The sequence below is a fragment of the Octopus bimaculoides genome, chromosome 9, assembly GCF_046866305.1.
Source record: "Octopus bimaculoides isolate indiv1 chromosome 9, ASM4686630v1, whole genome shotgun sequence".
Lineage (NCBI taxonomy): Eukaryota > Metazoa > Mollusca > Cephalopoda > Octopoda > Octopodidae > Octopus > Octopus bimaculoides.
In genome coordinates this window covers 82,638,692-82,660,841 of record NC_142936.1, presented here as the reverse complement: position 1 = coordinate 82,660,841, position 22,150 = coordinate 82,638,692, and the positions used below count along the sequence as shown (strand labels likewise).

The 22,150-nt window shown below is 38.4% G+C and overlaps 1 protein-coding gene across 13 annotated transcripts in view; it reads left to right on the top strand.

Moving 5' to 3' along the window:
- Positions 1–14,309: 14,309 nt before the first annotated feature.
- LOC106879283 (Golgi-specific brefeldin A-resistance guanine nucleotide exchange factor 1) overlaps positions 14,310–22,150 on the top strand; it is a 98,371-nt gene continuing 90,530 nt past the window's right edge. For 4 of the 13 annotated variants that reach the window (XM_089357904.1, XM_089357899.1, XM_089357902.1 and 1 more), the window contains exon 1: positions 14,310–14,917. The gene's annotated coding sequence lies outside the window, so the exon portion shown is untranslated. Of the gene's footprint in view, positions 14,918–19,109; positions 19,255–21,108; positions 21,725–22,150 lie in introns of those variants that run through there. The other 9 variants (XM_089357905.1, XM_089357901.1, XM_089357903.1 and 6 more) reach the window with 5 other exon arrangements.

Below are 22,150 nucleotides of genomic sequence, written 5' to 3'. Positions count from 1 at the left end.
AGGTTTATTTAGCCAGAGGGGAAGCAGATAAGGAAAGATTTGCCAATGTTCTGCGCCGTGAGGACCAAAGACTCGAGGTATTTCGGGTTGCAAGACAGTGTAGGAGAGAGAATAGTGATGTTGTAGGAGAGAAATGTGTTCGCATGGATGATGGTACGCTTGCATTAAATGAGGATGCAAAGAAAGAGGTCTGGAGATGCCACTACGATAGATTGCTTAATAAAGAGAATGAATGGGAGAAAGAGAGCCTGCCTTATGTCGACCCAATAGAGGGACCAGCTATCCGAGTTGATAGTACCAGGGTAGATAAAGCAATTAAGAGTATGAAGACTGGGAAAGCCCCCGGCCCATCAGGAATCACTGCAGAGATGCTCAAAATATCTGGCAGTGTTGGCTATAGCCTAGTCACCCGTATTACGAACCAGGTGATACACGAAGGAGTCATACCCTATGACTGGTGTAGCAGCATCATAGTCAACTGCTACAAAGGTAAAGGGGACGCTTTAGATACAAATAATTACAGAGGCATCAAGCTGTTAGATCAGGTTATGAAAGTTACAGAGAGGGTCATAGCCCAACTAATTAGGGAGCGAATCAATTTAGATGAGATGCAGTTTGGGTTCGTGCCAGGTAAAAGCACTACTGATGCCTTATTTCTAGTGAGACAGTTGCAAGAGAAATACCTAGCCAAGGATAAACCTCTGTACCTGGCTTTCGTTGACATGGAGAAAGCCTTTGACAGGGTCCCCCGATCCCTTATCTGGTGGTCAATGAGGAAACTTGGGATAGAAGAATGGCTAGTGAGAGCTGTGCGAGCCATGTACAGAGATGCGGCCAGTAAGGTGAAGGTTGGAAATGAGTACAGCAATGAATTCCGGGTAGAGGTAGGGGTCCACCAAGGTTCCGTCCTCAGCCCCCTATTATTTACCATAGTCCTCCAGGCAATCACAGAGGAGTTCAAGACAGGTTGCCCCTGGGAGCTCCTCTATGCTGATGACCTTGCCCTAATTGCGGAGTCACTATCAGAACTAGAGGAGAAGTTTCAGGTGTGGAAGCAAGGTCTAGAATTGAAGGGCTTTAGAGTCAACCTAGCTAAAACCAAAATCCTAATAAGTAGGAAGGTAGATAAAACACAAACCCCTTCAGGTAGATGGCCCTGCTCAGTATGTAGAAAAGGAGTAGGTAGTAACTCTATAAGATGTACCCGGTGCAAGCTATGGACACATAAGAGGTGCAGCAACATCAAAGGCAGGTTAACTAGCAAGTTAGTTTTTGTTTGTGGCAGATGTTCAGGTGCAATAAAGACTGCAAACAAACAGGAAACAACTTCTATCTCATTCCAGGGTGAAAAACTAGAGGTAGTCGATAGCTTCCGCTATCTGGGCGACCAAGTTAGTAGTGGGGGTGGGTGCGCTGAAAGTGTAGCTGCTAGAATAAGAATAGCCTGGGCAAAGTTTAGAGAGCTCTTACCCCTGCTGGCGACAAAGGGACTCTCACTCAGAGTAAAAGGCAGACTGTATGACGCATGCGTACGAACAACCATGCTACATGGCAGTGAAACATGGGCTGTAACTGCTGAGGACATACGTAAGCTCGCAAGGAATGAAGCCAGTATGCTCCGTTGGATGTGTAATGTCAATGTGAATACCCGTCAGAGTGTAAGTATCTTGAGAGAAAAGCTGAACATTAGAAGCATCAGTTGTGGCGTGCAAGAGAGACGATTGCGCTGGTATGGACATGTGGTGAGAATGGAGGAGGATAGCTGCGTGAAAAAGTGCCACACCCTAACAGTTGAGGGAACCCGTGGAAGAGGTAGGCCCAGGAAGACCTGGGCTGAGGTGGTGAGGCAAGACCTTCGTACATTGGGCCTCACCGAGGCGATGACTACGGACCGAGACCTTTGGAAATGGGCTGTGCGTGAGAAGACCCGGCAAGCCAAGTAAGATCGTTGCCAGTGCCCCTGGACTGGTTCTTGTGCGGGTGGCACATGAGATGCACCATTTTGAGCGTGGCCGTTGCCAGTACCGCCTGACTGGCTCCTGTAGGATTTTCGAGCGAGATCGTTGCCAGTGCCCCTGGACTGGCTTGTGCGGGTGGCACATAAAAGACACCATTTCGAGCGTGGCCGTTTTCGTGCGGGTGACACGTAAAAGCACCCACTACACTCTCTGAGTGGTTGGCGTTAGGAAGGGCATCCAGCTGTAGAAACTCTGCCAAATCAGACTGGAGCCTGGTGTTGCCATCCGGTTTCACCAGTCCTCAGTCAAATCGTCCAACCCATGCTAGCATGGAAAGCGGACGTTAAACGATGATGATGAATGCTGCCATAATCCTTGCCTTCAGTTCATCTTTAGTGTTACAAGGAGTTTTGTTGGTCTCTCACTCAACTGCGCCCCACACATAATAATCAAAGGGGTTGCAGTCTGGTGAGTTTGGTGTCCAGATGTTAAGGGTGATGTGGTTGCAGAAATTGTTTGACAGCCATGACTGGGTTCTCCTGCTTGTGTGGCATGGTGCAGAGTCCTGTTGCCAGACGTAGGGTCTTCCAAAAGCCGCCCTCTTGACCCAGGATAGCACTACTTCCTTCAGGCATTTGATATAGGCCTCAGTGTTGAGTCTGAGGCCATGTGGGAAGATGAATAGAGGCATAACATCGCCATCACTAGTGATCACTCCAAACACCATGATGTTGACTGGATGTTTGATTTTTATCACTCTTGGTACATGTCCTCAGATTGACATCCAAACACTCTTGAAATGTTTGATTTGGAGCTTTCAGCACATATGTTAAGCAATACAGCATGTCCTTTCCAAATTTCTGGTTGAGTGAATTATATCATGGTACTATAAGGAAAGATTTGCCAATGTTCTGTGCCGTGAGGACCAAAGACTCGAGGTATTTCGTGTTGCAAGACAGTGTAGGAGAGAGAATAGTGATGTTGTAGGAGAGAAATGTGTTCGCTTGGATGATGGTACGCTTGCATTAAATGAGGATGCAAAGAAAGAGGTCTGGAGATGCCACTACGATAGATTGCTTAATAAAGAGAATGAATGGGAGAAAGAGAGCCTGCCGTATGTCGACCCAATAGAGGGACCAGCTATCCGAGTTGATAGTACCAGGGTAGATAAAGCAATTAAGAGTATGAAGACCGGGAAAGCCCCCGGCCCATCAGGAATCACTGCAGAGATGCTCAAAATATCTGGCAGTGTTGGCTATAGCCTAGTCACCCGTATTACGAACCAGGTGATACACGAAGGAGTCATACCTAATGACTGGTGTAGCAGCATCATAGTCAACTGCTACAAAGGTAAAGGTGACGCTTTAGATACAAATAATTACAGAGGCATCAAGCTGTTAGATCAGGTTATGAAAGTTACAGAGAGGGTCATAGCCCAACTAATTAGGGAGCGAATCAATTTAGATGAGATGCAGTTTGGGTTCGTGCCAGGTAAAAGCACTACTGATGCCTTATTTCTAGTGAGACAGTTGCAGGAGAAATACCTAGCTCAGGATAAACCTCTGTACCTGGCTTTCGTTGACATGGAGAAAGCCTTTGACAGGGTCCCCCGATCCCTTATCTGGTGGTCAATGAGGAAACTTGGGATAGAAGAATGGTTAGTGAGAGCTGTGCGAGCCATGTACAGAGATGCTGCCAGTAAGGTGAGGGTTGGAAATGAGTACAGCAATGAATTCCGGGTAGAGGTAGGGGTCCACCAAGGTTTCGTCCTCAGCCCCCTCTTATTTATCATAGTCCTCCAGGCAATCACAGAGGAGTTCAGGACAGGTTGCCCCTGGGAGCTCCTCTATGCTGATGACCTTGCCCTAATTGCGGAGTCACTATCAGAACTAGAGGAGAAGTTTCAGGTGTGGAAGCAAGGTCTAGAATTGAAGGGCCTTAGAGTCAACCTAGCTAAAACCAAAATCCTAATAAGTAGGAAGGTAGATAAAACACAAACCCCTTCAGGTAGATGGCCCTGCTCAGTATGTAGAAAAGGAGTAGGTAGTAACTCTATAAGATGTACCCGGTGCAAGCTATGGACACATAAGAGGTGCAGCAACATCAAAGGCAGGTTAACTAGCAAGTTAGTTTTTGTTTGTGGCAGATGTTCAGGTGCAATAAAGACTGCAAACAAACAGGAAACAACTTCTATCTCATTCCAGGGTGAAAAACTAGAGGTAGTCGATAGCTTCCGCTATCTGGGCGACCAAGTTAGTAGTGGGGGTGGGTGCGCTGAAAGTGTAGCTGCTAGAATAAGAATAGCCTGGGCAAAGTTTAGAGAGCTCTTACCCCTGCTGGCGACAAAGGGACTCTCACTCAGAGTAAAAGGCAGACTGTATGACGCATGCGTACAAACAACCATGCTACATGGCAGTGAAACATGGGCTGTAACTGCTGAGGACATACGTAAGCTCGCAAGGAATGAAGCCAGTATGCTCCGTTGGATGTGTAATGTCAATGTGAATACCCGTCAGAGTGTAAGTATCTTGAGAGAAAAGCTGAACATTAGAAGCATCAGTTGTGGCGGGCAAGAAAGACGATTGCGCTGGTATGGACATGTGGTGAGAATGGAGGAGGATAGCTGCGTGAAAAAGTGCCACACCCTAACAGTTGAGGGAACCCGTGGAAGAGGTAGGCCCAGGAAGACCTGGGCTGAGGTGGTGAGGCAAGACCTTCGTACATTGGGCCTCACCGAGGCGATGACTACTGACCGAGACCTTTGGAAATGTGCTGTGCGTGAGAAGACCCGGCAAGCCAAGTAAGATCGTTGCCAGTGCCCCTGGACTGGTTCTTGTGCGGGTGGCACATGAGATGCACCATTTTGAGCGTGGCCGTTGCCAGTACCGCCTGACTGGCTCCTGTAGGATTTTCGAGCGAGATCGTTGCCAGTGCCCCTGGACTGGCTTGTGCGGGTGGCACATAAAAGACACCATTTCGAGCGTGGCCGTTTTCGTGCGGGTGACACGTAAAAGCACCCACTACACTCTCTGAGTGGTTGGCGTTAGGAAGGGCATCCAGCTGTAGAAACTCTGCCAAATCAGACTGGAGCCTGGTGTTGCCATCCGGTTTCACCAGTCCTCAGTCAAATCGTCCAACCCATGCTAGCATGGAAAGCGGACGTTAAACGATGATGATGATGATGATGTACTGTTTTTCTCACAGACAGTGCCCAACTGAGCCTACTATACTGTGTAGTCAACAAAATCAAAAACTGACCCTATTATACTGTATTGTTGACAAAATCAAAAACAATGTGCGTGTGTGAAATAAAAAATATAAAATGGTGACAATTTACCCGTCACATCCTGTATGTATGTATGTATATATATATATATATATATATATATATATATATTTACATACATACACATACAAATACTATGTACACAGTTTCCAAATACCAAATTTTACTCACATCATTGGTCAGTGTGAAGCTCTTGACTATTGTAAAAGTCATTTTGCTCTATGTACTATGGTGAACCAGGTTAGGCACATGGTTAGAAAACGAATGTCTTAATTACATGGCTATGCCTGTGCCTAGATTGTAGGAAATTATTGACAAAGTTGTTGATATATTGAACTTGCAACAGAATGAATACACTGAAACTTCGCAGTCTTATTGTGTTGTGACTTGTTCAATAAACATAAATAAAGGCAAAGTTTACCAAGCTTATATAGTAGGAAGAAAAGGAGAAACAGTTTAACAACACAATCCAGTTCCAACAATGAAATCAAGCTTCAATTTTATTTGTAAATTAGAAATTCTCTATCAAACCAGTGAAAAAAACTTCTGTGAGTTGAGTTGTTTCTTAGATTTATATTTGCTTTTTTTCTGTTTTCTTTATTCTCAGCAACTTTACAACTATTACAACCTTCTCTCCTCCAGCTGTTGCAAACTAGTTTTTAAAAAAACAATTTACAGTTGCAATCATGTAATTCCATTAATAACACCGGTCAGCAACAAATAAGAAAATTCTCCTACCTTGAATGTTAGACTTATTCTTTAGAATAATGTTAGACTGATTCCAACTGATGTCATCAGTTTTGCTCTTTCAGCTCAAGTTTTGGAGGTATCACATATCTTTTTATATGCAGATGTTGTTTATAATCCATGTAGAGTTTTCCTGAAAGGTCAAAATTTTCATTGGATGCAAAATGGTTTCTATAATATTATCATTGATGGTATTGTGTGCCATAACAAAGTCTAAGAAATGGTTGTAAGTAATCATTTCAAGATGACAGGATAAAATCCAGCTGTATAGAATTAAATGAATTTTCACTGACTTTTGTTCCTGATATTGTAAATTAGATGATAACAATGTTGTTATTGTTTCACTGAAGGATCTTTGTCACTTTCTTAATTCCACCATTGACATTATTTAAAATTAAATGAGTTTTCTAGTTAATCCACACTCTGATATGAAGAACATTAAGAAATCCAATAAAACTATCGCATTCACAAATAAATAGATGATGTATATGAATTAAACAAAAAACATGAACAATCAACTCTTAAACAATATTACCACAAACTATAGAAAGGAAATCTTATAAAAGCAAACTACTTATAAAATATACAAAAGGGTCATTCATTCAACACATAAAGAGCTTTTTTATATCGGACATTCTATTGTGAGGTTTCCGAAGACAGTCTATTTATCCAGCAATAATGAATCATTATGTGTATATCCCTCTTTCCTTGGTTCTTCTATTGTTTTATATTCTGATTAAATCTTTCTCCTTTCTTTCTACTTAAATCATCAAGCTTTGCTTTCTACTATACCACCCAACCTTTCCTTATTCACTGCCAAATGCTCACTCCTCAGCAGATGTCTTTGCTTCATACCTCTCATGCCCCACTGTGACAAATTTGGGACCCACCACTGATGTCAGTAAGTTCCTGTGCTGCATCAAACTACACATGTTTTTCCACAGCTATCCTCATCCATTCTCACCACATGACCATACCAGAGCAATCATCTCTCTTGCACACCACAACTGATGCTTCTTAAGTCCAATTTTTCTCTCAAGGTACTTACACTCTGTCGAGTATGCACACTGACATTACACATCCATCGGAGCATATTGGCTTCATTCTTTGCGAGCTTACGCATGTCCTCAGCAGTCACAGCCCATGTTTCACTGCCACGTAGAAAAGTCCAAGAGAAAAGGAAGATGGAGGAAAAAAATCACCAACAATCTACAAGTTTCCAAATTACTGTTGGTAGGGATATAAACTCCATGTGGGTACCATAGTCACATGTACCAGTTATTAATGCCGGCTAGCCTCCATGAGTCTATAAAAATTTCCAGTTAGTTTGATTTACTAGAGTCAGTTTATTTTCACATGAGTAAATCCATGTTTCTATAGCAACTGCATGTTTTTGGTAGAGAAAATAATGAATTTTTATAATAAAAGAGAATAGAGATTTATATCCAGTTTTATTCAGCAGTTAATTATTTTTTTTCATTTCTGCACCTACACATGTTTCTGCAGTAATTAACTAATGCACACTGCAAAATTTGCATCGTTATGTGCACTTATTGTTAGTTGCCACTTTGTTGGGGTAGATACAATTGCATTATTCAGATAGAATCCAAATTAGAGTCTAATTGCATATATATGTCTGTGTTTAAGGCAGTGAGCTGGCAAAATCATTAGCATGCTGGACAAAATGCTTTGTGGCATTTTGTCCTTCCTTACATTCTGTGTTCCAACTCTGCCGAGATCAACTTTGCCCTTCATCCTTTCAGGGTCAATAAAATAAGTACCAGTTGAACACTGGGATTGATGTAATCAGCTTAATCCCACCCCTGAACTTGCTGGCTTGGTGCCAAAATTTGAAACCAATATGTATGTGTGTGTAAAAAACCAGGCTTTTGCACACTTTCCATCTACCAATTTCCAATCACAAAATGTTGGTTAGCCCAAGGCTTTGGAAGAAATATTTACTTGCCAAACTTACTGCTCAATGAGACAGAACCTGAAACTGAATGGATATGAAGGAAACTTAATCACACAGCCAAAATTCTGTACCTATTTAGCAGTTAAGCTAACTGGTTTAATTGTCTTTTATCAATAATTTGGTACTCGCCATACTGGACACCTTGAAAGCCAATAAGCGTATTTCTTGACTCTTAGCACAAACACTATAATTAAAATCTCAAGTTACCAGAGATTTATGAATTTGTTTGCTTTATATCCTGTGCACAAAATTTTTGGTTAAATACAGAAAATGAAGTCTATATCAATAAGAGAAAATACTTGCAAATTAGCTCTTGAGCTATTATGAGAATAATAACTGTTAGGAGTGGCTCACAATATCTGTTGTTTAGTTATGTGGAAAAAACTGTAATAGGTCATATATGTTCTACTTAAACATTCTCATTAATCAGGTTTGAATTGCTGCAGTACATGTAAGAGAAAAAAACAAGAAAGTGCACACACACACATGAAGAAAATAAATAGAAACAAATAGAACATGTTAATAACAAAAATGTTTATCTCTTTTTTTATTATTGTAAACATACAGGGCCGGTTCAAGGTACTGGCAACTTGGGCAGTTGCCCGGGGTGCCATGTGCTAGGGGGCACCAAGGAGGGTGTGACAAAGACATGGAAATTTCCATGATTGTCAGCTTGTACATGCCGAAGTTCAGTTTGCCTGGGGCACCATTAACCCTAGGGCCGGCCCTGGAAACACATTAAGGTAGAGAACTAGCAGAATCATTACATACTGGACAAAATGACTCAGTATTTTGTCTGTCTATAAACTCTGAGTTCAAACTCCACCAAAATCAATTTTGCCTTTCATCCTTTTGATGGTCAATGAAATAAATACCAGTTGATCACTGGGGTCAGTATGATCAACTAGTCTCCTCCTTAAGAATTTCAGGCCTTGTGCCTATCATAGAAAGAATTATTATAAGTACACTATTTTGACTTCAGAGTATAAACAGCTGGAATAAATATAGCAAAGCATTTTTTCAATGTTCTAACAACTCTACCAGTTTGCTTACATTCTGTATAAAGGTGTGTAAATGAGGTTGCATGCTTGGCAGAGTGGTAAGGAAGTTTATATAGCAATCAAAAGATCCCAGGTTAACTCCAACTGTGAGGCACATTGGGCTAGAGTCTTTTGCCATAGCCTTAGGTTGAGCCATGCCTTGCAAGTGAAACTGGGCAAATGAAAACTATAAAGAAACCCATCAGATGAACTGTACTTGTAATCCAAAGGTACAACCATGACCCACATTGTGCCACACTGATTTTACCAAGGAATTGTGTTGATGGGGATATGTGTGCGTGTGTGTGTGTGTGTGAAATACTCAACCATTTATTTACATATTAATTCAATGAGTAGATAGAACAAGAACCACCAAAACTGAGCACTTAATATTTATATGACTGTGTGTGTGTGTATGTGGTGTGTGTCTACTCTGTTGTCTGTATTTAGTTTGTCATGAAGATAAAGTTACATACATCACATGACTTCTTTATGTTAGTCTGCTCGTTATGAGACCATATAATCAGGAATTGCATTACTAAAGTTGTGACATGGTAGCTGCTGCTACTGTGCTGCTCTTCTTCTTCTTCTTCTTCTTCTTCTTCTTCTTATTATTATTATTATTATTATTATTATTATTATTATTATTATTATTATTATTAATTTGTTTTAGGTCATACAGGTTTGTGTCACCCATCACACTCTCTTGTTCAAATAACTAGACTCTGGTGCATATTAAAGCCATGTGGGGAAAAGGTTGTTGGATGCAAGGTTGGTAGCTCAAGAGTGCTGAAGATGAAATTTGCTGCACAGGCTTCAATAACAAATGAGATCCACAAACCTAAAAAAAAAATTCAGTTATGCACAGGAGGTCTACTAAACCTAAAAGGGCAAGGACCAAGGAAGAATTTCTTCATGGTTTCCTGTTTGCTGATGATTGTACTTTGATTTCTCAAACATTTGAGGGAATTCAGGGAATAGCCAACAGGTTTGCTACAGCAACCTATGCATTTGGCCTGACTATCAAAATCAAGAGGACTGAAGTTTTATTCCAACCAAAGCCTGGGACAGAACATACTCAAGATTTAAATGTGATGATTGACAATAAGCCACTCAAGTGGGTTGGATTATTTAAGTATCTCGGAAGTACAATAAACTTTAAGAGTACTCTTGATGATGAAATTAATATTACAATATCTAAGGCTACAAGTACTGAAAAGTTCTGAAAAAGTTTTTTTGTATAGCCAACAAGTAGAGGGATACTGTGTTAAAGGAAGACCTGTCCTTATGTGTAAGAATAAGGATAAGTTGAAGCAATCACTAAAATTTCTACAGCTTATATTTGACATCCTGGGGAAGTTGTTGCTCAGATTTATCTGCATGGTGTAAAATGTCATGATGCACCAAAACAATGAGATGAAGCAACAGAACAATAAAAGAATTATATCCTGTAATCACAAACACATCTGTCCAATCCCAAGCAAATTTATTTTTAAACTTTTTTTTTCTTAAATCCTCTCCTTCAAACACTTACAAATTTGAAATCAATGGCAGTAACCATCATCATCATCATCATCATTTAACATCCATTGTCCATGCTGGCATGGGTTGGATGGTTTGACAGGGGCTGGCAAGCTGGAAGGCTGCCCCAGACTCCCGTCTGATTTGGCATGGTTTCTACAGCTGGATGCCCTTCCTAATGCCAGCCACTCCAAGAGTATAATGGGTGCTTTTATGTGCCACAGGCACGGATGCCATTTGTGTGACACGGGTATCTGCCACAATGGCGATTACATTTGGCTTGATGAGTCTTCTTCTCAAGCACGACATAATGCCAAAGGTCTCGGCCATTGCCTCCATGAGGCACAACACTCGAAAAAAGCTCAGCTATTTTGCCTCTGTGAGGCCCAACACACGAAAGGTGCTTTTTATGTGTCACTGGCATGGGTACCAATTATGTGACACCAGCATCAGCCATGATTGCGATTTGACTTGGCTTGACAGGTCTTCTCAAAAACAACATATCACCAAAGGTCTCAGTCCCTAGTCATTGCCTCTGTGAGGCCCAAAGTTCAAAGACCATGCTTCACCATCTCATCTCATGTCTTCCTGAGGTCTACCTCTACCACAGGTTCCCTCTACAGTTAGAGATCAGCACTTCTTTACATAGCTGTCCTCATCCATATGCATCACATGGCCATACCAGCACAGCTGTCTCTTTCACACACCACATCTGATGCCTCTTATGCCTAACTTTTCCCTCAAGATGCTTACACTCTGTCAAACATGCACACTGACATTGCACATCCAGCAAAGCATATTGGCTTCATTTCATTCAAGCTTACACATGTCCTTGGCTGTCACAGCCCATGTTTCACTGCCATGTAGCATAGCTGTTTGCACACAAGCATCATACAATCTGCCTTTCACTCTGAGAAAGAGACCCATTGTTGCCAGCAGAGATAGGAACTCTCTGAGCTTTGCCCAGCCTAATCTTATTCTTACAGCTATGCTCTTGGAGTATTTACCTCTGCAACTAACTTGGTTGCCTAGATAATGGAAGCTATCTATTACCACTAGCTCACCCCTCTGGCAGTTGATGGAGTCTGTTGTTATTATTATTATTATTATTATTATTATTATTATTATTTATTACTTTATTTTACTGATTACATAAATGATAACATAAATGCATCCTGGTTACATAAATGTGTTCTTGCCTTTTCCCCCAAATATAAAAGAAAGAAAGAAGTAGATTTGATTTGAGGGATATTTGGCTAATATTTTTAGCATATCAAATGACTATGTAGAGGCTCCTTTGTTGGCTTTTGTTATAAAACAGTTGTTAGAACACCAACGGTAACCTTATAAACATAGTGATGAACACAACAGAAGTTAAAATGCCATCGCCCACTATGTTACACCCTCAAGTGGAATTTGAATTAAACACTTAGTAATTATATGGAGATCCAGCTGCATATTGTGTGAGAAGGGAAATTTTATGGTGGGATAGTGCTGTAATCCAGTAATGTCTGCTTGCTTTTAAATGGATTGAATCATAGAATGATAAGTGCTTTTGCCACAAACTCTGTGTGGTACCTTTAGCTTAAAGTATAACAATTGTTGTTGTTGTTGTTGGCACTCTGTCACTTACAACGTTGAGGGTTCCAGTTGATCCAATCAATGGAGCAGCCTGCTTGTGAAATTAACGTGCAAGTGGCTGAGCACTCCACAGACACGTGTACCCTTAACGTAGTTCTAGGTGAGATTCAGCGTGACACAGTGTGACAAAGCTGACCCCCTTGAAATACAGGTACAACAGAAAGAGGAAGTAAGAGTGAGAGAAAGTTGTGGTGGAAGAGTACAGCAGGGTTCACCACCATTCCCTGCCAGAGCCTCGTGGAGCTTTAAGTGTTTTCGCTCAATAAACGCTCACAACGCCCGGTCTGGGAATCGAAACCGCGATCCTATGACCATGAGTCCGCTGCCCTAACCACTGGGCCATTGCACCTCCACAAAGTATAACAATATGACTGAAGGAAAACACTTCAGAAGAAATACTGAGCTTACTAAATACCACTATGCAAGAGTTTTATATAATTAATATAATAAGTTGAAAACCTTTGATTAGCTGAGATTATCAGATCAATTAGTTAACAAAAACTTTCACTAGAAGTGTTTAAAATCTAAATTAAAAAGCTAGATAAGGGGAACAACTTCGTTAAGATCAGTTGATTGAAGTTTTCTGACAAGATTGGAGTGGAGTGGATTTGTTCTTTAAAGAACAATACTGTACTGACTAAACTGACAGCAACTCATATAGTTTTAAAAGTGAAAATGCTGCTGATCAAGTATCTTCTCCAATAAAGTAGAACAGCATCCATCACAGGAAACAAATTCCATACTCTTTCACTCACCCATGATATAGAATTTATTGTTGTTGTTGTTGTATAGCCCCAGGTCAGACCTGATCAAGCAGTTTTATGACTCCAAGCCAAACAACTACAGAATGAGACAATTGGATGTGACAGATTGGATGCTGACGATATGGCATGGCTGACTAGACATTCAACCTGTTTTGGCAACTGTACATTTTGATGCTGAAGACATATTTACTTTCATCATATACCAAACAGACTCAAACAACCATGCTTTCCTTACTCACATTTTCTGTATTACTATTCACTAATTTTTGTTCAAATATTATTTCTTCATAGTTATTGTCAATACTCCAGAAAAGGTCCTTGTTCTTTTCTACTCTAGGCACAAGACCTGAAATTTTGGGGGAGGGGGCTAGCCGATTGGATCAACCCTAGTTCGCAACTGGTACTTAATTTATCGACCCCGAAAGGATGAAAGGCAAAGTTGACCTTGGCGGAATTTGAACTCAGAACATAAAGGCAGACGAATACCGCTAAGCATTTCGCCTGGTGTGCGAATGTTTCTGCCAGCTTGCTGCCTTAGAAAAGGCCCTTATTGATACACTGCTATTTGGAGAGAAACAACACAGCAAAAATATGGACAAAAACCTGCTAAGGTTCATAATATAAACAATTCTTGAAACCATTTTGCATATATAAAAACTTGCTGAGGTTCATTACACAAACAGTCCATATATAAAAGTCTGCTGAGGTTTATTGCACAAACTGTTGTATCAGCTCTCTTTATGAATATATGAACACCTGCTGTTCTGATTATGATAAAAATGATGCTGAAAATTTTAAGCCATTAAAATCTTTTGTAGATAAAATACTAAAGATGAATAGAATCATAATGATTTCAAATTGTGGCACATGGCCAGCAATTTTAAGGGAGGGGGTATGTCGATTACATCAACTCCAGTGTTCAACTGGTACTTATTTTATTGACTCCTGAAGGATGAAAGGTAAAGTTGACCTCAACAGCATTTGAACTCAGAATACCAAGCTGGAAGAAATGCTGCTAAGCATTTTGCCAAATGTGCTAATGATTCTGCCAGCTTGCTGAATGGAATTAGAATCCTTTCAACTATAGGCACAAGGCCAGAAATTTGATAGGGTGTAGGGGGCTGGTTGATTACATCGACTCCAGTGCTCAACTGTACTTATTTCATCGACCGAGAAAGGATGAAAGGCAAAGTCGAACTCGGCGGCATTTGAACTCTGAACATAGAGCCAGAAGAAATGCCGCAAAGTATTTTGTCCGGTGTGGTAACAATACTTCTGGTTGCCACCTCCGTGAATGGAATTGCAATGAAAGCAGTGATAAAAATTGAATTATGTCCCCTTGCATGGTAGCTCTTCACTACAAAATCACAAGACGACACTCCACCACGTCATTTAGCCTAAAAGTTTACAGATGGCCAATATGGTGTTGTATAATATCACTTATTTCTTTTGTCTCACTTAATTCTTTGATGCTATTATTTTTTTCATTCTCTTCCTCCTCTCGGGGTCTCCCTTAAAACCGGAGAATACGAAGGAACCCAAAAAAATGCCTCCGAATAACATCGGGATCGGAGTTTTTTCAAAGCAATACTGAAAGAAGAAGAAAAAAAGGAAGAAAAAGGAGGAAAAGGAAGTACAAAGAAGGTTTCTCCGTAAAGAATATATAAAAAAAAACGATTGAGGTGTTTTAAGGTTTAATGTGCACGGACATTGTATTGCAGACGACGAGCCAGGGTTAGTTTTCTGTTGTGACAAGCAGCAGCCATTATTTTTACATCAAACAACAAAAACTCATTCGGGTTCATACATACATACATACACACACACACACACACTTGCCTTTCTGTCTGTCTCTAATAAACATATTCAAAGACAGAGAGAGAAGAGAAAAAAAGATAGTTTTTGTTCTCTTCTGAATCTCACACATTTTAGAGTGTCACTCCTTCAGCAAACCCTCCCTCCAAAATATATATATACCAGATAAGGTGAGTGCAAATATTTCATAACATTACAAACCATTATTATTATTATTTTCCTGTTTACATACCTTTTTTTATGATATTCCATACTGTTTCATTCTGTACCCCGTCTTCGATGTCTTTGTCAACCCTTAATGGTTATTAAAGAAAACATTATTGATTATTGTCAATTGTTGTTTACTCCCTACCCTCATCCCGGTCAACCCTGACCGGGTAGAACTGGCTGTGAGCAAGCGGCATTCCAACTGTGACATCCAGTCCTTTTATGACTACATTAGCCAATGTGTTTTTTTGCTATTTTACTTAAGACGAATGGTGATTCGATTTACGGAAGATTTAACTGTTATTTCTTGGAAATCGAGCGACCACTTAGAAGCTCACTATTTGGTCCTGTCACTATATCAGAATTCCTCCGAATTCAACTTTTGTCATTCCTTTCTTCGATGGAGAAGAGGGGTTAATTTAATAAAGTACCATGTCAGGTATTTGGGTATCGATTTTGATATTCGGCCATACACCCTCCTCACAAAAATATGCGTGGCCTTGTGCCAATTTTTAGAAATCATTATTAGTAATAATTCTTTGATAAAAGCGTGAACATTACACAATCTGACCACCATCAGTACCCTCATTTATAAACCCTTAGGCTTCGCTTCTTTGTCAAATTTAATACGTACCGTAATCTTCTTTCGCAATCGATGTTTGCTTATCTGTAATGTATTGTTATGCTTGTGGCAAATAATTGATGATTATCGATGTGTTTTTTCTTTTTATTCTCATCAGCGTTGAAATCATAATTTCAAATTCCATATATTCTTTTCTCAATAATTTGTTCCTTGTAGACAGCGTGGGAGAAAGGATAGTAAAATCATACGAATTTCATTCATTGTCGATTTTGTTTGCATCAAGGGATTCTATTTCGACCTAAATTTTGTCTCGCTGTGTGTATATATCTTTTTGCTATAACAACAATCTGTTACTATATCCTGACAAATAATTGTCTAACCATATGTATGCAATTAAACAACACAAGACACACACTCTCTCATACACACATGCACACATAGTTACTTAGATAGTCTTTAACTATAATAGATATTATCAGTGGCTTTCATATTGATTGTTGATTACCAAACGGGGACCCTATGGACGTAGAATATTTGCAATCCTTAAAATGACCAGTGATTAAAAACAAACCACATAATCATATTTGTTAACCTAAAGTTAAATAATATATCATGTCTAAAGTTATTACTCGCTATAAGTGTACTTTTATATAAACTGATGATAGACAGATGATGACCTTAATTGAATCATTGTTTTCCTTTACGTCTTACCTTAATTTTAATGTCAACATTTCAAACCTTTATTTAAGAACTTCACATTTGTCAAAAATCGATGCCGTATTCATTTCTTCTTTTCAACCTTTTCTTGATTTTTATAATAATGAATGAGAAATAGTATTATTTTGTTATATAGTGTTGTTGTTTTCTCCGTCTGTCTGTGTCTCTGATTATCATATTCTAAAAACAATGAGGTAGTGTTATTGGCTTATACAAACTCACATACGTTTACAGATTGCGTATGATATATGTGATATGGTATTAATTAACTTTTTGTTGCACAAAATTACCAACATTAACAAGAAAAAAAAATGTAAAATTTAGGCGAGAAAAGAACTGTTGGTATTTCTTTTCGGACAAGTTTAGGCCGTTTTCTATGGATGTTTATATTTGCCACCTACATTCTTTTGTATAATTTATGTTCCAAAGAAAGTGTGGGAGTGCGCTACGTGGTCATTTGATTTGCTAGAAATAACAGCGGAATCTCTCTCAAATCACATCTTACCTCTTAAGTCTTATGAAGTTCTTTGGTTACATTCTACCCGAAACAAATTCAGGGTTAAACATAGGCGGGTGGAATAGTAAAAATTTACATCATATATGTTTAATGTTCAAACTTCCTGCTCTTGTTTATGTCATTTCCTTGTATATGAAATAATGACAATTAACTACTTTTCTTAATTCTCTATTTTACAAACTCTACAGAACAGGGTGGTTGAAATATAAATAGATAAAAGGTTAGTTAAAAGTGCCAAGACAATTTAATACCACATGCAACAGAGATTTTTGTTATGTAATGTTTTAGCTTGTGTGACAGGACTGTGTCCTAAATCAGAATTGAAAGAATGTAAACTAAAGATTATGTGTATTAGTTTTTTTTTGTTTGTTTTGCTTGTTTGCATCTAGTTGGATATATGTCATCAAATCGATGCTGTACACATGTACAGTTTTTTTTTTTTTTGCAATCGGTAATCACACGCACTAATATAGATTATATCCTTATGAATGTGATTGCTCTCCCTTGAGACAATAACAACAGTAGTAACATCAACACCAGAAACTATACAGCTTACTATATATATATATATATATATATATATATATATATATATATATATATATATATATATATATATATATATATATATATATGTGTGTGTGTGCGCGTACTGTGCATTAAACTCGCAGTTTTTCAGTTACCTTATAATTTCAGCTGATTAATATTTCTATCTATCTATCATTATTGTTGGCTGTGTGGTAAGAAGCTTGTTTCCTAACCACATGGTTCCGTGTTCAGTCCCACTGCGTGGCACCTTCTACTGTAGCCTCGGGCCGACCAAAGCCTTGCGAGTGGATTTGGCAGTCGAAAAATGAAAGAATTCCGCCATATATACGTATGCATTTCTGTGTCTGTGTTTGTCACCCACGATGTTGGCCTGTTTACGTCCCCGTAACTTAGCGTTTGGACAAAAGTGACCGATAGATTAAGTAGTAGACTTCCAAAGAATAAGTCTTGGGGTCGATTTGTTCGACTAAAGGCGGTGCTCCAGCATGGCCGCAGTCAAAATGACTGAAACAAATTATATATATATGCATGTAGACACACATATATGTATATACTTTCATCTACATGTGTATATAGATGCATATCAGGGTACAGGACGTTAGAACAATGAACTACAGACAACGGAACAAACACAGGAAAACAGAAAGCCACTTGGAATTATTCATCAGCTGCCTCTATTCTAACTCGACGTTTCGAAGATATATACCTACACACACACACATTTAGTATTGACTGTCCGACAGAAGACTACTCAGTACCACAACAATAGAAATTAATATATTTTATTTTGCTCCTTTGAGTTTCGCCTGTGGGTGTGCAGTCTTCTGGCAAGTTACGACGGTCTTGTTAAATTTCTTCCAACCACTTAAAAGTACTTAAAATATTCACCAGATTATTTTAAAAAGACAAAAAAAGTAGTCTTTTTCTAGAAATTAATAATAAAGAAGTTACATCAATGTAGTAAATCTGTAAAAAAAAGAAAAAAAAATCTGGTTAAAATTGAAATACTTCAAGTGTGGTTGGAAGAAATTTAACAAGATTCATTACGACTCTTTTCTGAAGACCCTGTGTACTATCAGGCGAAACTCGAAGTAGCAAGAGACTGAACTCGAACAAAAGAATACACACACATACAACATACACATGTGTGTGTGTGTGACTAGGTTAGTTCACTTATGTTTGTCTTTCGCTTTGGTCCACTTATTGGTGCTGACACTACATTTAAAGTACGTCATGTCAAGGAGAATGTATTTAACCTGCTAGAAATGGCAGTCGAATCTCCTTTCGGATTATACGCCCTATCCTAATAATCTTTACTAATAATAATAAAAAGTGAGGACGCGTTGGTTAATGTGATCCTGGGTACACGTTGCACGGAAGTAGATACACTGTGTAAAAAAAAAAAAAAAAAATAGAACGTGGTGGTCACGGTAGAGCGCATTTGATTATAAGTTAGTTGGATTCATGGCTAATCTAGGACTAAACTGATTAAATTCGTTTCTCATCTTCGAAACGTCTAGTTAGAATAGAGGCAGCTGACGAAGGATTAATTCCAAGTGGCTATCTGTTTTCCTGTGTGTTCGTTCTGTGGTCTGTAGTTCATTGTTCTAATGTCCTGTACCCTGATATGCATCTATATACACATGTTGATGTATGTATGTACATATGTGTGTATACATGCATATGTATTCTTTGTATTATATATATATATATATATATATATATATATATATATATATATATATATATATATATATATATGTGTGTGTGTGTGTATTTGTGACACCTCGTACTTTTTACCTAATAGCATGAAAGTTGCATCTCACCTGTATTTGGATTATAAAAAAAAATAGTCCATTTATGGGGTTGATAGTGTTGGCGATTAACCCCAGATCAGCTCTAAACAAGCAGACGTATGATAAGACATTCTAGCCGTAAGTATTCAATATGTCTTTCTATTTTAAAGACAGCAGGTTGTGTGATTTGAGCTGAGGAGGTAAAATTAATAGATGATATTAATAAGTTTCTTTTCATTTCCTAATGGTTAAGTATATTTTTGAGCCATTGCTTGGAATAGCTCATCATTAATCGTTTATCTGTATATCGTCTTCACTGTAGTTTCAAAAGAACTCGTTACTGATTCATTCTTAGATTCGATTTTCTCCGTTTTGATAAGGCACATATTTTACAATTTTAGTTTCCTAACTCAGCGGTTCGGCTATAAAGGCCGATAGAATAAACTTTGGGATCGACACATTCGACTAAAATCCTTCAAAGCGCTGTATATATATATACACACACACACACACACACATACACCAGAGTAAGTACATAAATGTGAAACAATGTGGGAAAAAATAGTACTCGAATACCGGAGATAGAGTAATATGCTTTTTAAAGCTACAAAAATATCACAAAAAACTGCTACTCAGAGTTTCACGTTCCCGTTCACCGGACAGTTGTAATTAAGATTCTTAATAAAGTGTGTGTGTGTGTGTTTAGTTTTGCCGCATTCTAATGACTGAAAGAAGTAAAGAATAAAAGATATAAGCTCCATAATATTTTGGCTAAATACAGGCGAGATCAGGATGTAAATAAAAATTTCTGTTGACTTGACATACGGTGTGACAAAGTGAGAGTTGATTTAATTAACTCCAGAATATATTTTTTTGGATAACTCCAGGAGCAATAAAAAGTAAAAGTTGACCGATAGAGTATTTGAACTCAAAGCCACGTAGCATCGAACTAGATAGATGACACAAAACAATGTAACCCGACTCTCTGCCGTCTGTACTATTCCTCGTCACCCAAATTAATCTAAATCCTTTTAATCGTGTAAATCTTAGAAGACAAATAATAAAAGTAATCAAATATTAGGTACTACTAAAGCAGCGCGGACCCGAACGCGCAAGTCGCGTGTCCCCGCTAGCTAGTCGTGAGTGGTCGATCCTAACCCTAACCCTAACCCCGTATTCATTTGCACACGCAGGTTAGGGTTAGGGACAGGGTTAGGATCGACCACTCAAGACTAGCTAGCGCGGACGCGCGACTGCGCGTTCGGGTCCGCGCTGCTTTAGTAGTACCCAAATATTAATAGTAATTTCGTACGTACATATATATATATAAATAAAACATATGTAATATAATGAATATCAAATTTGGAAACGGTACATTGTTTCAGTAGTCCTGTCAATTAAGTTTTAGAAGAAATCATTACAAAACTAGATTCGTGCTTCGCTGATTTTATTTTCTCGTAACTTTCTGAAAAATGCGTATTCTTTAACAAAACTTCGTGGAGATACAATTTCGACAATGTAGCTTGTGATTACGTTGATTAAATTCAGAAAGGAAAGAATTTTTTTTGAGTTTTCGATGGTCCCTTCCGCTTCCGCCCCTACTTTGTTTCTACCTATTTACTTAATTTTAGCGTCCCCCCCCACCACTTTTTATAATCAGATTTATGTTTGAAGCATCAACCTTACTAATCTCAACTCGCCAAAACATATTCTAGCAAACTATCATTTTAAAAGTGCATTTTAAAGAAGAATTATAAGGAAACAAAGTCGGAGGGGGAGCATGATCTGAAACTCTCTCTCTCTGTATATATATATATATATATATATATATATATATATATATATATATGTGTGTGTGTGTGTATTTCATGTTATCAACATAATTGTAATCTACAACATCAAAGACATATCTCAGCGAAATTTCATTGAAAAAATAAACAGGCATTTTTTCAGAAAGTTATGAAGGAACATAACGTGATGGTGGCGGTAGTGGGGGTTCTGTGTTATGCCGAAATCCTGTGGTTGACGTCAACGGTGATCGACTGTGGAACACTGGAATCAAAAATAGGTCCGACTAGGTTGTTTTAAACAAAATATCGATATATATTGCAAGTGATTACTGATCATTGTTATTATTATCATTTAAAAAAAATTTTTATACTTCGTCCAGTTTTCGAACCAAATCAAGTTAGGAGACTTTCATCTCTTTACGACGGGAAGTCATTCGTTATAATCTTTATTGCTACATATTTCTTCATGATGTGTACCGAACTTAAACGTACTTGAGCTTGTAGGTTAACGAATTGAATAATAGTTCATATTGCAATTGTCACGTCTGTAATCAATTATACCCTAATTAATACTATTTTTTAAAAAAACTTATTTATCAAAAGTTAAACAGTTAATTGATTTTGTCAATTTCCCATAGTCAGGATGTCAGAGCCCCAACGTTGACCGATCAGCCCAATTCAATTTAATGTGTTAAAGTGTGAAACATGACAAGTATGTCTAGTTGTTATTTGTCGAACAATTTATAAACCACATCTTTTTAATAATAGTAAGAATGCTTTCATTTTATACTTGACACAGTAATTGCTCATCTGAAAAGGTAAAACCTGTTTTCGCTTAGCTTAGTAGTGAAAATTGCTATTGGCTTTACATTTATTATGAATAGTGAATTTTGTAAACTAAGGGTGTTTATAACAGTGTGTTGTGTAATTTTGGGTAGGGCCTCGGATAATTCAAGAACGTGTGTGTTGCAAGCAAATTTTTTAATACTTTGTTTTCACATCTCACTGTTTATTCACGTGAGTGTGTGTGTGTGCATAATTTTTTGAAGTGCATTAGATCTTACACTTACTACTTTATAATTATTACCCTTACAAATAAACAACTTAGCAGAGCCCATTTTTTTTGCAAGTGATATTTCTAGGAAGAAGACTTTGACTTGGCACCATAACCTAACGTAAAAATTCAAGGACTATTCGACTGGCAACTGACATATTACTAGTTTGGTTAACCGTGGCTCTGTTTA